Below are 7264 nucleotides of genomic sequence, written 5' to 3' on the forward strand. Positions count from 1 at the left end.
GATAAGATAGGAACAGAATTTATCGAAGGCGAATACTACGGCTAGAAGCTCCTTCTCCGTGGTAGTGTAATTCTCTTGAGCTCCGGTTAAGGTTTTGCTTGCGTAATAGATTGGATGAAAGTGCTTATCTACCCGTTGTCCAAGCACTGATCCAACTGCGAAATCGCTCGCATCACACATGATCTCAAAGGGTAGACTCCAAACAGGAGCTATCATGATCGGTGCATGTGTTAGCTACTCTTTCAGATAGTTGAATGCTTTCCAACATTCTTCATCGAAGACAAACGGGACTTCTTTTCCTAAGAGGTGAGTGAGAGGTCGTGTGACCTTTAAAAAATCCTTAATGAATCGTCGGTAGAAACCGGCGTGTCCTAAGAAACTCCTTATTGCTCTTACTGTGGTAGGTTCTGGAAGTTTGGTGATAGTCTCAATCTTAGCCTTATCAACTTCTATTCCTGCTTTAGAGATCTTATGTTCGAAAACTATCCCTTCTTTTACCATGAAGTGACATTTTTTCCAATTTAGAACTAGATTTGACTCTTCACACCGGGTGAGCATCTTGTCAAGGTTTGATAGGCACGAATCAAAGGTACTACCAAAGACTGAGAAGTCGTCCATGAAGACTTCCATACAACGCTCAATCATGTCGTGGAATATTGCTACCATGCATCGCTGAAATGTAGCTGGTGCATTGCATAACCCAAAGGGCATACGTCGATAAGCAAATGTTCCATAAGGACAGGTAAAGGTTGTTTTCTCTTGGTCCTTTGGAACGAGGGGAATTTGAAAGTAGCCAGAAAAACCGTCTAGGAAACAGTAGTACTCATTTCTTGATAGACGTTCCAACATTTGATCAATGAAAGGTAATGGAAAATGATCCTTCCGGGTTGCATCGTTTAATTTACGATAATCTATGCAAACCCTCCAACCGGTGACTTCCAGAGTTGGAATAAGTTCATTATTCTCATTTTGAATTACGGTCGTCCCTCCCTTTTTGGGTACCACTTGAACATGACTGACCCATGGTGAATCAGAGATTGGATAGATCAGACCGGCATCTAGAAGTTTGATTACTTCTTTCTTGACGACTTCTTGAATCATAGGGTTGACCCTTCTTTGCCTCTGAATTGATGGTTTGAAATCATCCTCCATGAAGACCGTGTGGGTGCAATAGTTGGGGCTGATCCCTTTGATGTCGGAGATCTTCCAAGCAATTGCCTTCTTATGTGATTTCAAAACTTGAATCAATTTTGCCTTCTCTTGTGGCGCGAGGTCTTTCGATATGATCACAGGGAGTTGCGATTCTTCTTCTAAGAATGCATACTCCAGATTGTCGGGTAACTTCTTCAATTCCAATTTCAGAGGCTCCTCGATAGATGGCTTCATCCTAGCTATCTCCTTTCGGTCTAACGAGTCGTATCTCTCCGGGAATTCTGATTCTTCAGTAGCGGTCACTGATGCTATATGTTCTTTATTTCTGGAAATTGTCCTTCTTAATGCTTCCTCTTCAGAAACGTCTTCTTTAGTTTCGAAGGTAGGTTCAGGAAACTCCTCACAGTCTTCCCTTGACTGGGGTTCCTGATATACAGGAATGAAATCTGTTTCTTCATTCGGTATTCTCCTTAATAGAGGTAAAGGAATGCCTTGTCCTAGCAGTGCTATTTGAATAGTATTGCCACGAAAGCTACTTTCAAAGAGGGGAGATATGGGATGACTAAGATCTATGGCTGAATGGTTGTCGAGATTTCCTTCGGGACGTGTAAAGAACAGATCCTTAGAAATTTGATCTTGACTGCAAATAGCCATAGTCTCTTCCAGGTATTCATTGACGAGCTCTTAAAAAGAATCAGAGAGATTCACATCTTCGTTCATGAGGCGATCAACATTGAATGTGATTTCTTCTCCTTCAACCCTTAACTTTAGAGATTTCTCGTGAACGTCAATTACGGCCTTGGCAGTATTCAGGAATGGTCTGCCAAGAATGAGTGGGACCTTCGTGTCTTCCTCAATATCCATAATGACGAAATCAACGAGAAACGCGAACTTATCCACTCTAAGTAGGACATCTTCAGCTATTCCCCTAGGAATCTTAACTGATCTGTCCACGAGTTGGATAGTCATTCTGGTTGGCCTTAAGTCATTTAATCCTAGCTTCTTGAATAATGAATAGGGCATTAGATTTACACTGGCTCCTAAGTCTGCTAACGCATTGCTAATTTGGACATCTTGCAGGTAGCAAGGTACCGTAAATCTTCCTGTATCTCCTAATTTAGGGAGAATTCCATGCTGTAACACTAACGAGCATTCTTCACTTAAGGGTAAGCTAACTATCTTTCTTAATGTCTCTTTGTTTGAAAGCAGTTCCTTGAAAAATTTAGCGCAGTTTGGCATCTCTACTAAAGCATCTACTAGACGTACATTCAAATGTAAAATTTTAATAATATCCCAATACTTAGCAAATTTTTCTTCTTGTTTTTCCTTCCTAAGCCTACCTGGGAAAGGTATGCGGGCGCGCGGAATGATTTCCGGGGCCTTATGAGATATAGGTTCCGGTGGACTGACGACTGGGTCAATTTGCACAGGTTCCTTATCGGAAAAATCTTGTATGGGTATGATGACAGTTGTTTCTTTTCCTTCTCTAGTAATTACTAGGGCATTAAACTCACTACACTCTATATCAATTTTAGTGGTTAATCGTTTAAGCGTGTAACATCCCGCGTTTTTCCGTTAAATTTATTTTTAACACCGTCTTTTTTTTTAAATAATATCTTTCGCTATTTAAATTCCCAATTTCCGTTGACTAACGTTTATAATATTCTCGTTATTTAATTATAACACCACTCGTCTACTCGAGCGTTTTTAAAATATTTCGTTTGGTTAATTCCCGCACCCGCTTTGAAACTTGAGGGACCAAAGTTGTCAAGTGGGCAAACTAGTTGACTAGGTCAACTAGTCAACCCACCATTCTCATCCATTCATTTCCATCCATCTTCACCTCCTTTTTCTCTCTAGCTCAAGAACTCCATTTCTCCCAACTTCACTAATTCATCATCTAAATCCGATTAGAGAAGCAAACATCAAAACAAATTACATATTCGTGATCCTCTCTTCATCCTCTTCGATTTGGTACCAATTTCATCAAGTTTGGGTAACATTTCTAAAACTCTAGATTTCTATAAATTCGTGTTTTTGACTTGAAATTGTGTTAGTTAGTGTCTATGGCTCGTAGGGATGTCGTGTATGTAATTTGTATGCTCGTTCTTCGTGTTTTGAAAATATGACATGAACACCCAAATGGGTCTAGCTTAATCTTGAGTTTTGGTTGCTCAAATGATGTTATAAGATAAAGTGTATGTGTTAAAAGTGTTAGTTACTTCCTTAGCTTCGTTTTGATATGTTGGATGATGAAAAACTAGCTCAATAACATGAAATGTGTTTTTGGTGAATCGATTATCGTTTTGGTAGGAACTTGATGCGGTTGAATGCTATTTGAGACACTTGTTTGAATGTATGCTAGTTAACTAGTTAAATTGTATGCGTAAATAGTTTCGAAATGGTGTGATGTATGCTAGCGTTTGATTAGTGAATCATAAGTCTCATTTGTGTCGAAATTGATTTTGAAACGATAACGTGGCTAGTGATTTTGACGTAGTAAATGTTTATTGAAACTTGGAATATGCGTCTAGTTGCAATGTATGCGTTATTACCTTCAAAACGGCATATCATTTGTATGTTAAAAGTTCCCGAATCATAAAATACGTTTTACGAACTTGAAACTTTGAAAATGGACTTTTAAATGATCACTTGACGAGAATTCGATTGTTGTAAATGATGTTTTTGTGTGATGATTTGTGTTTAGTTGTGTTCCTTGTCAAAAGAGCTTTCCAACGGTATAAGATACGTCTTCTAATTGTTTGCGGTTTGCGTTTTGCGTTTGTTTGAAGTTTTACCAAGTCTTGAACATTTGTAACTGACAGACACCAGACCACGACCAAGGCCGCGGCGCGGCAACCCTGGTCGCGGCGCGACATAAGCCGCGTCCAGCTTCTGTCCAACTTTTCCATTTTATGAAAAATGTTTGCTATGCTATGGACCTCCGATTCACATGTAACTTGTTCTAACATGCTTATATATGATTAAAAACCTCAGAAAAATAGTTCGGGGTCCGACCCGAACGCGTTGACTTTTTCGTTGACTTTGACCAAGTTTGACATTTAGTCAAACTTAACCAAACTTTTATACAATCGTTCTAACATGCTTTTATACTTGATTCTTGCATGAAACTTGACAACGTGATTCACATGCTATACTATTCGAGTCGTAACGAGCCATAGGACTAATTGAACACATTTCACCCGACCTTGTGTCGTAACCGGTTAATTGATATAACTTACTTGTTTAGGTCAAGGCTAAGCAACTTTCATGCACACGTTTACTTGTTGAAGTACTTTTATACTCGTGCACTTGAGGTGAGATCATAGTCCCACCTTTTCAACAACTTTTATTCTTTTAAATCGTGGGCTGAGAAACATATACATTACATACTTATATACATTTCACATGTATATATACTTTTCATACTTTTATACTTTGAACACAATACGAATACAAAGATACAGACGAGTTAGAACAAAAGTCCTCAATCCAATTATCATTAGTTCCACTTGCAGGGTGTAAGTGTAAGCGAGTGATTATGTTGTGTGGCCATACGGGTTTAACGAACCCTCATTCAGACGGTTCGCTACCGTTAGTGGATGAAATATAATTTCAACGTGCATAGTGTATGTTCTAACACTATATTCAAAATTCAGAGGGAAGATTCAGTTAAGCTTTGGTAATTGGGTGCTCGCAATACAAACTACATTCTTCGGAATAAATACGATTTGGATAATCATCTATACAAACTATTGTGGTTCAAAATATACTTTTACAAATACATTTATGATCTCACCAACGTTTCTCGTTGACAGTTTTCTATATGTTTCTCAGGTTCATACTTGGCTATTTGATACATGCTTCCGCGTACATTCATACTTGCTTGGAGTCAAGCATACATACATGCATACGCTAGTGATAGCACCTTTGGATTCAAACATATTGTTTACATACTTACGCTATTTATAGCAACTGTGATTTTAAACTAATTATGTCGCAAGATATTTCATTTGTACTTTACTACTTTTGTAAACTTAAACTTGTTGTCGATCCGTTTGGTGAACTAAACTTTGCAAGTCATGCACGTTTCAAATGAATGCGACATAATTTTGGTCAAACGCGTCTCATATAAGGACTATGACCACGCAACGGGACCTAAGTAGCGGCGCCGTCAATGACGATTTGGTCGGGTCGTTACAGATGGTATCAGAGCGTTGGTTGTAGGGAACTAGGACGTGCATTAGTGTGTCTAACAGAGTCGTTAGGACGCTGATGTGAAGCGAGGTGTATATAAAATAGTTATTATTTTACTAGAAAATACTATTAAATATGATACAATTTTACACAAGATATTTATTTATTTATAGAATGGATATACTTAAACCTTGCTACAACACTTATAGGCAGTGTACCTAATCGTACAGTAGTGTAGTTTTTAGTAAGTCCGGTTCGTTCCACAGGGAAATCTTTGAACAAAGCTCAACGCTATATTAGTTTACTTTTATAAAAATACAAATATATATATAAGTAATATTATTATTATAAAGGGGGGTTTTTACCGTTTAATGACCGGTTTGTCGATTTTAAGACTTTAGTCGCAGTTAAAACCTAATGTAAAATATAAAATAAATACAAGACTTAAATTAAAGCGTAAAGTAAATAACGATAATGAAATTGCGAATAATAAAAGTGCGATAAAATAAACTTGCGATAATTAAAAAGTACGATAATTAAAAGTGCGATAAAATAAAATAAATAAAAGTGCGATAATTAGAAGTGCAATTAAATATAAAATAAAGGAAATTAAATATGAAATAAAAGAATTATGCTTATTTAAACTTCCGTAATCATGATGTTTGACGTGTTGATTTTAGTTTTATGCCCATGGGTTAATTGTCCTTTGTCCTGGATTATTTAATATGTCCGTCTGGTTTTTGTCCATAACAGTCCATCAGTCATAAATATAAATTGCAAGTGTCCTTGTCAAATTATTATTATACCCGAAGATAAATATTCCAACTAATTGGGGATTCGAATTGTAACAAGGTTTTAATACTTTGTTTAATGAATACACCAGGTTATCGACTGCGTGTAAACCAAGGTTTTACTACTTTGTTAACAATTACACCAATTACCCTTGAATGTAATTTCACCCCTGTTTTAATTATTCTAGTGGCTATTAATCCATTCCCGTGTCCGGTTAAATGAACGATTATTCGTACAAATAAATACCCCGCCCATCGTGTCCGATCGAGTGTATATGGTAATTTATAGGGACGCCCAATTGTAAATCTTTATATTAACATTAACAAACTTTCATTTAGTTAAACAAATATAAAGCCCATTAATAGCCCATAGTCTAGTTTCCACAAGTGTCGTTCTTTTGTCCAAACCCCAATTATGGTACAAAGCCCAATTACCCAATTTTAGTAATTAGCCCAACATCATGATTACTTCGTTTTAAATAAGCATAATAATAACTTAGCTACGAGACATTAATATAAAAAGGTTGAACATAACTTACAATGATTAAAAATAGCGTAGCGTTACACGGACAGAATTTCGACTTACACCCTTACAACATTCGCTAACATACCCTTATTATTAGAATTATAATTAAAATTAAAATATAAATTATAAATATAAATATATTTACGTATGAAGAGGAAGAGAAAAAAGATGATCAAATTTGATCAGAATTCGGTTGGCTTTATAGCCAGAGTTGAAAATTGGGGCTCCGCGACTCGCGGCAAAATGCCCTTAAAACTCCGCGAGTCGCGGAGAGGTATTTACAGCTCACACCCTTGGAGTTTCTTGCTGCCGACGGTTTTTATTATATATATATATAATATATATATAATTAATATAATTAATTATATATTATATTATATTTATATACATAGTTAACTTGTAATTTTTAGTCCGTTGCGTCGAGCGTTAAGAGTTGACTCTGGTCCCGGTTCCGGATTTTCGAACGTCCTCGCGTACAATTTAATATCTTGTACTTTGCGTTTTGAATCTTGTACTCTTGTGATTTCGAGACGTTTCTTATCAATAATTGGAACCTTTTTGATTGTCTTTTGTACTTTTGAGCTTTTTGGTCGTTTGC

Source organism: Rutidosis leptorrhynchoides, chromosome 11 (assembly GCF_046630445.1).
Source record: "Rutidosis leptorrhynchoides isolate AG116_Rl617_1_P2 chromosome 11, CSIRO_AGI_Rlap_v1, whole genome shotgun sequence".
Taxonomy (NCBI): domain Eukaryota; kingdom Viridiplantae; phylum Streptophyta; class Magnoliopsida; order Asterales; family Asteraceae; genus Rutidosis; species Rutidosis leptorrhynchoides.